General features: G+C 43.0%; 1 pseudogene; it reads right to left on the reverse strand.

Moving 5' to 3' along the window:
• Positions 1–6,786: 6,786 nt before the first annotated feature.
• LOC111549392 lies at positions 6,787–8,474 on the reverse strand (annotated as a pseudogene).
• Between the last annotated feature and the right edge of the window lie 361 nt (positions 8,475–8,835).

Genomic DNA, 8,835 nt, shown 5'->3' on the forward strand with positions numbered 1-8,835 from the left:
TTCTACCTGAGAGCCAAGGCTTACTCTAGTCAATGCCAGGTTTCCTCACTTAACTCAGGATTTCTCCCTTTCCTTCTTTCCTCAGGGGGTGGCATCTCTGAGTGTGGGAAACTTGGTGGAGGGGAAGGTCTTCGGATTAGTGACCTTTGTCCCTCTAAGGTGGCATCTGCAGCTAATGTTTTTTTCTGTCTGTCTCTGATCACCAGTCACACACTCCACTTGGAATCTCAAGGTCCCTTTAGGTGCTCTGGTTCTCTTTTAGCCACTTTTGTGGTCCTCTTGGGGGTGAAGAAAAATTCTCACTGCTCCCACATGCCATTCTGAGGCTGCGGGAAGCTCCAGAGGTTGTGTCACAACATGCCCTCCTGTCGCGCTCTCCTGTGGTGCTATGTCACTGCTGTCATGTGGGGAACGGCTTTTAGATCTTACCTCATTGGGGAAGCAAGCCCTGGGATCCCCAATTTACTGGGAGTCTTCTCATCACCACACTCCATCACCCCTCACTTCCTAGAGAGGACTCTACCTAGTTGGAGTGCTTCCTTCTCATTCTGTGCTTCTTTGACAGTGTCCTTCTTGATTCCAGCAAGTCTAGGTAGGGAATCTCTGACCACCCTAGGCATTCTCCCAATTTATGCCATGAACATTGGTTGTCTGAAACATTTTTTCCCCCATCTGTTTTCAGAGAGTTCCCAAAATCGTTTTGAAACTTTTTAGAATGAGAAGTTTTTCTGTCTTACCCTCTTCTTCCTCCATCTTTCCTTCCTCCTCCTCCATTTTCTTCGTTCTCCATTTTTGTGCCAAAGAGAATAACTGAGAATGAAAACCATGGCACGTAATATAAAATATCACAGACATTTCCACCTTTCCCTTGATAGTTTGATAAAATCTTGAGGATGCACCAGAAAGAGTGGTGAGAAGCTAGGATCCTGGGAAGGTGAAATGGGACATTTCACGGTTGTTAATTTCTTTCACAACATGCTTTTAGACTCATCACTACTTTGGTGAATACTATCATTGCTTATTTATTTATTTATTTATTTATGAGACAGAGTCTTACTCTGTTGTCCAGGCTGGAGTGCAGTAGCATGATCTTGGCTCACTGCAACCTCTGCCTCCTGGGTTAAAGTGATTCTCCTGCAGCAGCCTCTGCCTCCTGGGTTAAAGTGATTCTCCTGCAGCAGCCTCCTGAGTAGCTGGGATTACAAGTGTGTACCACCACACCTGGCTAATTTTGTATTTTTAGTAGAGACAGGATTTCACCATGTTGGTCAGGCTGGTCTCGAACCCCTGACCTTAAGTGATCCAACCCCCTCAACCTCCGGAAGTGCTGGGATTACCTGCATGAACCACTGTGCCTGGATTGTCATTGCTTTTTAGAGGTTAGCTTCCCAGAAGGAAGAGCCACTAATTTTTTAGTCATCTGACTTCTTAGGTCACTAGACAGTTTGTAAATATTTTTTCAGTTGGACACTTTCAAGCACTCACTAATTCAAGATGTGTCTTATTAAGTATTGAAGTTCTCTCATAAAGGACTGTTTTTTTAACTTATTGTTCTTCAAAATGGAACATTTTTATAATATTTTTCTTTAAGTATGTGATCACTCTAAAAATTCAGGGTGGGCACAGTGGCTGAAGCCTGTAATCCCAGCACTTTGGGAGGCCCAGGTGGGAGAACCACCTTAGCCCAGGAGTTCAAGACCAGCCTGGGCAACATGGTGAAACCCCGTCTCTACAAAAAATACAAAAATTAGCTGGACATGGTGGTATACACCTGTGCTCCCAGCTACTTGGGAGGCTGAATTGGGAGAATTGTTTGAGTCTGAGAAGTCAAGGCTGCAGTGAGTCCTGATCGCACCACTGCACTCCAGTGTAGGCAATAGAGTGAGACCCTGTCTCGGAAAAACAAAAAAAAATTAAACAATACTAGAGTAAAAGCCTGTCTATTTTTACCATCCGATAAAAGAACCACTGGAATAATCTAATTTACATTTGTCTTTGCATTTTTGTGCATTTTATATACATTTTTCTGAAATCTTTTTTTTTTTTGGAGACTGAGTCTTATTCTGTTTTCCAGGCTAGAGTGCAGTGGTGGGATCATAGCTGACTGCAGCCTCCAACTCTTGGTCTTCCTTTGGGAGGCCAAAGTGATCTTCCTGCCTTTACCTCCTGAGTAGCTGGGAGTACAGACATGTGCCGCCATGCTCTGCTAATTTTGTTCTTTTTGGCTGGAGTGCAGTGGCGCAACCTCGGCTCACTGCAGGCTTGACTTCTCAGAATCAAGCTATCTTCCTACCTCAGTCTCCTGAGCAGCTGGGAATACAGACACATGCCACCATGCCTGGCTAATTTTTGTATTTTTTGTAGAGACTAGGTTTCACCATGTGGCCCAGGCTGGTCTTGAACTCCTGGACTCAAGAGATCCATCAGCCCTGGCCTCCCAAAGTGCTGGGATTACAGGCGTGAGTCACCATGCCCAGCCTGTTCTTTCTTTCTTTCCTTCCTTCCTTCCTTCCTTCCTTCCTTCCTTCCTTCCTTCCTTCCTTCCTTCCTTCCTTCCTTTCTTTTCTCTCTTTCTCTCTCTCTCTTTCTCTCTCCTTCCTTCCTTCCTTCCTTCCTTCCTTCCTTCCTTCCTTCCTTCCTTCCTTCCTTCCTTTTCTTTCTTTGTCTTTTCTTTTCTTTCTTTTTCTTCCCTCCCTCTTGTTGCCCAGGCTGGAGTGCAGTGGTGCGGTCTCTGCACACTGCAACCTTCACCTCCTGGGTTCAAACGATTCTTCTGCCTCAGCCACCCAAGCAGCCGGGATTACAGGTGTATGCCACCATGCCTGGCTAATTTTTGTATTTTTGGTGAGATGGGGTTTCACCATGTTTGCCAGACTGGTCTCCAACTCCTGATCTCAGGTGATCTACCTGCCTTGGCCTCCCAAAGTGCTAGGATTACAGGCATGAGCCACCGTGCCTGGCCTGTTTTTTAAATTAACAGTGTTTTCTTTGACTATTATATATATTTCAGATGTTTCTTCTAAGGTTTATCATTTGATTTTTCTTTTTCTTTTTGGTGTCTTTTTTTTTTTTTAGACATTTGTGTTGGACTTTAGTGTCATGCTAGGCAAGGCCTCTTTTTCTATCCCCATCCCTAAGTGTAAATATTTTATTTTTTTCTGTTACTTTTACATGTTTGTTTTAATGTTTAAATCTTTAATCCACCTGGAATTTGTTTTTGTGCCCTTTGTGAGGTAGGAATTTGCATCTTCCCAAATGGACAGCCAACTATTTTTGTTTTAAATTACACTTTAAATTCTGGGGTACATGTGCAGAATATGCAGTTTTGTAACATAGGTATACACGTGCCATGGTGGTTTGCTGCACCCATCAACCCATCACCTACATTAGGTATTTCTCCTAATGTTATCCCTCCCCTAGCCACCCATACCCCATCAGGCCCTGGTGTGTGATGTTCCCCTTCCTGTGTCCATGTGTTCTCATTGTTCAACCCCCACTTATGAGTGAGAACATGCGGTGTTTGGTTTTCTGTTCTTGTGTTAGTTTGCTGAGAATGATGGTTTCCAGCTTCATCCACATTCTTGTAAAGTACATGGACTCATCCTTTTTTATGGCTGCATAGTATTCCATGGTATATATGTGCCACATTTTCTTTATCCAGTCTATTATTGATGGACATTTGGGTTGGTTCCAAGTCTTTGCTATGTTGAATAGTGCTGCAATAAACATACGTCTGCATGTGTCTTTATAGTAGAATGATTTATAATCCTTTGTGTATATACCCAGTAATGGGATTGCTGGGTCAAATAGTATTTCTAGTTCTAGATCCTTGAGGAATTGCCACACTGTCTTCCACAATGGTTGAACTAATTTACACTCCCACCAACAGTGTAAAAGCATTCCTATTTTTCCACAACCTCTCCATCTGTTGTTTCCTGACTTTTTAATGATTGCCATTCTAACTGGCATGAGATGGTATCTCATTGGGGTTTTGATTTGCATTTCTCTGTTGACCAGTGATGATGAACATTTTTTTATATGTCTGTTGGCTGCATAAATGTCTTCTTTTGAGAAGTGTCAGTTCATATCCTTTGCCCACTTTTTGATGGGGTTGTTTGTTTTTTTCTTGTAAATTTGTTTAAGTTCTTTGTAGATTCTGGATATTAGCCCTTGGTCAGTTGGATAGATTGCAAAAATTTTCTCCCATTCTGTAGGTTTTCTTTTCACTCTGATGATAGTTTCTTTTGCTGTGCAGAAGCTCTTTAGTTTAATTAGATCGCATTTGTCAGTTTTGGCTTTTGTTGCCATTGCTTTTGATGTTTTAGACAGGAAGTTTTTGCCCATGCCTATGTCCTGAATGGTATTGCCTAGATTTTCTTCTAGGATTTTTATGGTCCTAGGTCTTAGATTTAAGTCCTTGATCCTCTTGAGTTGATTTTTGTATAAGGTGTAAGGATGGGGTCCAGTTTCAGTTTTCTGCATATGGCTAGCCAGTTTTCCCAACACCATTTATTAAACCGGGAATCTTTTCCCCATTGCTTGTTTGTGTCAAGGTTTGTCAAAGATCAGATGGTTGTAGATGTGTGGTGTTATTTCTGAGGCCTCTGTTCTGTTCCATTGGTCTATATATCTGTTTTGGTACCAGTACCATGCTGTTTTGGTTACTGTAGCCTTGTAGTAAAGTTGGAAGTCAGGTAGCGTGATGCCTCCAGCTTTGTTCTTGCCCAGGGTTGTCTTGGCCCTGTGGGCTCTGTTTTGATTCCATATGAAGTTTAAAGTAGTTTTTTCCAATTCTGTTAAGAAAGTCAGTGGTAGCTTGATGGGGATAGCATTGAATCTATAAATTACTTTAGGTGGTATGGCCAGTTACACAATATTGATTCTTTCTATCCATGAACATGGAATGTTTTTGCATTTGTTTGTGTCCTCTCTTATTTCCTTGAGCAAATGGTTTGTAGTTCTCCTTGAAGAGGTCCTTCACATCCTAGGTATTTTATTCTCTTTGTAGCAACTGTGAATGGGAGTTTACTCATGATTTGGCTCTCTGTTTGTCTATTATTGGTGTATAAGAATGCTTGTGATTTTTGCACATTGATTGTGTATCCTGAGACTTTGCTGAAGTTGCTTATCAGCTTAAGGAGATTCGGAGCCGAGACGATGGGGTTTTCTAAATATCCAATCTTGTCATCTGCAAATAGAGATAATTTGACTTCCTTTCTTCCTATTTGAATACCCTTTATTTCTTTCTCTTGCCTGATTGCCTTGGCCAGAACTTCCAATACTGTGTTGAATAGGAGTGGTAAGAGTGGGCATCCTTGTCTTGTGCCAGTTTTCAAAAGGAATGTTTCTAGTTTTTGCCCTCTCAGTGATATTGGCTGTGGGTTTGTCATAAATAGCTCTTATTCTTTTGAGATTACGTTCCATTGATACCCCGTTTATTGACAGTTTTTAGCATGAAGGAGTGTTGAATTTTGTCGAAGGCCTTTTCTGCATCTTTTGAGATATTCTGTGGTTTTTGTGATTGGTTCTGTTTATGTGATGGATTACATTTATTAATTTGCATATGTTGAACCAGCCTTGCATCCCAGGGATGCAACTTCATCATGGTGGATAAGCTTTTTGATGTGCTGCTGGATTCAGTTTGCCAGTATTTTATTGAGGATTTTCGCATCGATGTTCATCAGGCCTGAAATTTGATTTTTTTGTTGTGTCTCTGCCAGGCTTTGGTATCAGGATGATGTTGGCCTCATCAAATGAGTTAGGGAGGATTCCCTCTTTTTCTATTGTTTGGAGTAGTTTCAGAAGGAATGGTACCAGCTCCCCTTTGTACCTCTGGTAGAATTCGGCTGTGAATCCATCTGGTCATGGACTTTTTTTGGTTGGTAGGCTATTAATTACTGCCTCAATTTCAGAACTTGTTATTGGTTTCTTCAGGGATTTGACCTCTTCCTGGTTTAGACTTGGGAGGGTGTATGTGTCCAGGAATTTATCCATTTCTTCTAGATTTTCTAGTTTATTTGCATAGAGGTGTTTATAGTAGTCTCTGATGGTAGCTTGTATTTCTGTGGGATCAGTGGTGATATCCCCTTTATCATTTTTTATTGCGTCTATTTGATTCTTCTCTCTTTTCTTCTTTGTTAGTCTGGCTAGTGGTCTATCTATTTTGTTGAACTTTTCAAAAAACCAGCTACTGGATTCATTGATTTTTTGAAGTGTTTTTCCTGTCTCTGTCTCCTTCAGTTCTGCTCCGATCTTAGTTATTTCTTGTCTTCTGCTAGATTTTGAATTTGTTTGTTGTTGCTTCTCTAGTTCTTTTTTTTTTTGTCAGAATCAGACTTTATTTAACAATCTGAAAATGTGTTCTTCTGGCTTTAAGTCTTGCAAAATGGGTCATAAGTCAAAGACAGATTTGTTCACTATCTTCTGAGTACGTGTGGTTAGGTCTCTGTGTAGACAAGTGTCTGTGTCTATAGATACTTTTGCTTTTTATAGTGATTATAGCTCCACTTTAATGTATAAAGTCTTATTCTAATAATGCTAAAACCGGAATTAAGTATTCCCTGAGTCTAATGTTCTCTTCTCCCCAGACTGCCTCCCTCATCCCTCCCACAAGGCTGCTCCTCCACCTTCATTAACTCCATTAATGCCAGGTCTTTAGACAGCACCATCATTCTTACTGAGAACCCAGGGATGGATGCTGGCTCTTATATCCCTCTGACCTATACCCTCTGGTTGAAGAGCTTCTCTGGGGAGGTGTAGGGTTTGGGGAGTCTTGGCAGTTTCTCTTCAGAGTTGTGCATTTTCACTTGTAGATACCTCTTCCTGAGGTTCAGGTGCTGTGAGGTTGCTCTTGTCTGGTACTGTGGAGACTTTAAGCTTGGTCCTCCGAGGAGTCAGACAAACTTATTATCCTCTTCCTTGTCTTCCATCTTCTTTGCCTGTCTAGGCTCTGAAGCAATCTGAGATGTCATTAAGTTGAGGCAAGTACAAAGTTCTTTGAGGTTCTGCTTGTGGATGTTTTCATTTTCTTTGGTCTCAGGAGTTCTTACTGGCTTCTCTGGTGGTTCTGGATTAGGAGAGACCTCTAGGGAGGTCCTAGGACTTGGAGTCCCAGTTCCCAAGGAGGCCCTAGGGCTGGTGGGTGAACCCCCTCCAGAGGCTGGAGGGCTGGAGGGTATGTTCCCTGAGGAGGGCCTAGGGCTTGCAGTGGCTCTGGGTGGAAGAGGCCTACTAGGGGGTGCTGAGGTCCTCTGGAGAGGGGCTGTCTTCTTTGGTTGTTCAGATCCTTCACCTGTGGTGCGGGTTCAGAGGACTACTTCTGCGGCAGATGATGAAGGCTGCCCTGAAAGGCTTGGGGCTCCACCTGGTGATGGAACAGGGGAGCTGGGGAGAACTTCCTCCTGGGACTTGGCACTCTCAATGATAGGAGAGGGCTGGGCATGGGCGGAGCCATTGCAGGCTAGTGGAGGCTCTTCTTCCTCAGGGGAGCTTACTTCAGATCGTTCCTTTTCTATTTCCTCATCTTCTAAGTGCTCCTTGATCTCAGAATTGTCTTCCCCCTGGGCTGCATCAGGTACCAGATCTTCAGTTGCTGAAACAGGTTCACTCTCACTCTTTGAGGAAAGTGTAGAGGGACTAGTAGGTGAGGTAAGAGGACTGGAGACCGTAGATGTTCAAACTGGGGGAGAAATGACTAAGGAGCCCCTGCTGCTGCTTGATAGTCCTTTCGCTACAAAGACTTTACTGGAATGTTGCTTCTCCAGTTTGCTCATCACCTTGGGGAGATTGTGGTTCAGCTTGCTCATTTCCCTGTAGAAGACATCCCTCAAGTTGGAAATGTTTTGGAAGGTGATCACATAGCAGCCAATACGACTATTATAAAGAATAGGCAGCTCCTCTAGTAGTTCTTGGTTCAGATCTTCAAACACAGTCTAAGCTTTGTTGAACTCTTCCTCTGCCTTGGCAGTCTTGGCCTCATCTTTCTTCTTGGCATTCTGCACTGCCTCCAGATGATGTCGGGCACTGTCATAGTCCACGAGTTTCCAAACCTGCTTGGCAATTCTTTCCTTAATTTTGCCGAACTGGGTGATGTAGTTTTCTGTGGTTCTCACAGCCTGGTCAGCAAGTTTCTCCTTGTAGTCTTCCCAAAGGAGATCATTATTCTCTACAAAGGCCTTCAGCTCCTCATGACCATTCCACTTGCTGCTGTAGATCTCCTGCAGGGTTTCTGACACTCTTTTTTAGCTTTCGTGCATCACTTTGATTGCACTAAGGAAGTTCTTCAGGTAGGTCCTTATATAATTGTGGCCTTCTGCCTGTTGTTGGTAGAAGTTGTTAGCGCTTTGTTCAAATTGTTCATCTTTGGTTTCTACAGTTTTCCCCAATTTCTGCAGCACCTTCTCCTGGGCCCTGCTGGACTTCTGCACCTGCTTGGTGAAGCGGCCGGCTGCGCTGCCTGCCTTGCCCTCTGCCATCCTGCTGGCTCCCTAGGGGCCGCCACCCTACCCCATGCCCTGCGGTTTTCTCGCTTCCCTAGTTCTTTTAATTTTGATGTTAGAGTGTCAATTTTAGATCTTTCTTGCTTTCTCTTGTGGGTATTTAGTGCTATAAATACTCCCTCTACACACTGCGTTAAACGTGTCCCAGAGATTCTGGTACATTGTGCCTTCGTTCTCATTGATTTCAAAGAACATCTTTATTTCTGCCTCATTTCTTTTTACCCAGTACTCATTCAGGAGTAGATTGTTCAGTTTCCATGTAGTTGTGTGGTTTTGAGTGTTTCTTAATTCTGAGTTCTGGTTTGATTGCACTGTGGTCTGAGAGACTGTTTGTTGT

The sequence above is a fragment of the Piliocolobus tephrosceles genome, chromosome 3 (genome assembly GCF_002776525.5).
Source record: "Piliocolobus tephrosceles isolate RC106 chromosome 3, ASM277652v3, whole genome shotgun sequence".
In the NCBI taxonomy this organism is placed as follows: Eukaryota; Metazoa; Chordata; class Mammalia; order Primates; family Cercopithecidae; genus Piliocolobus; species Piliocolobus tephrosceles.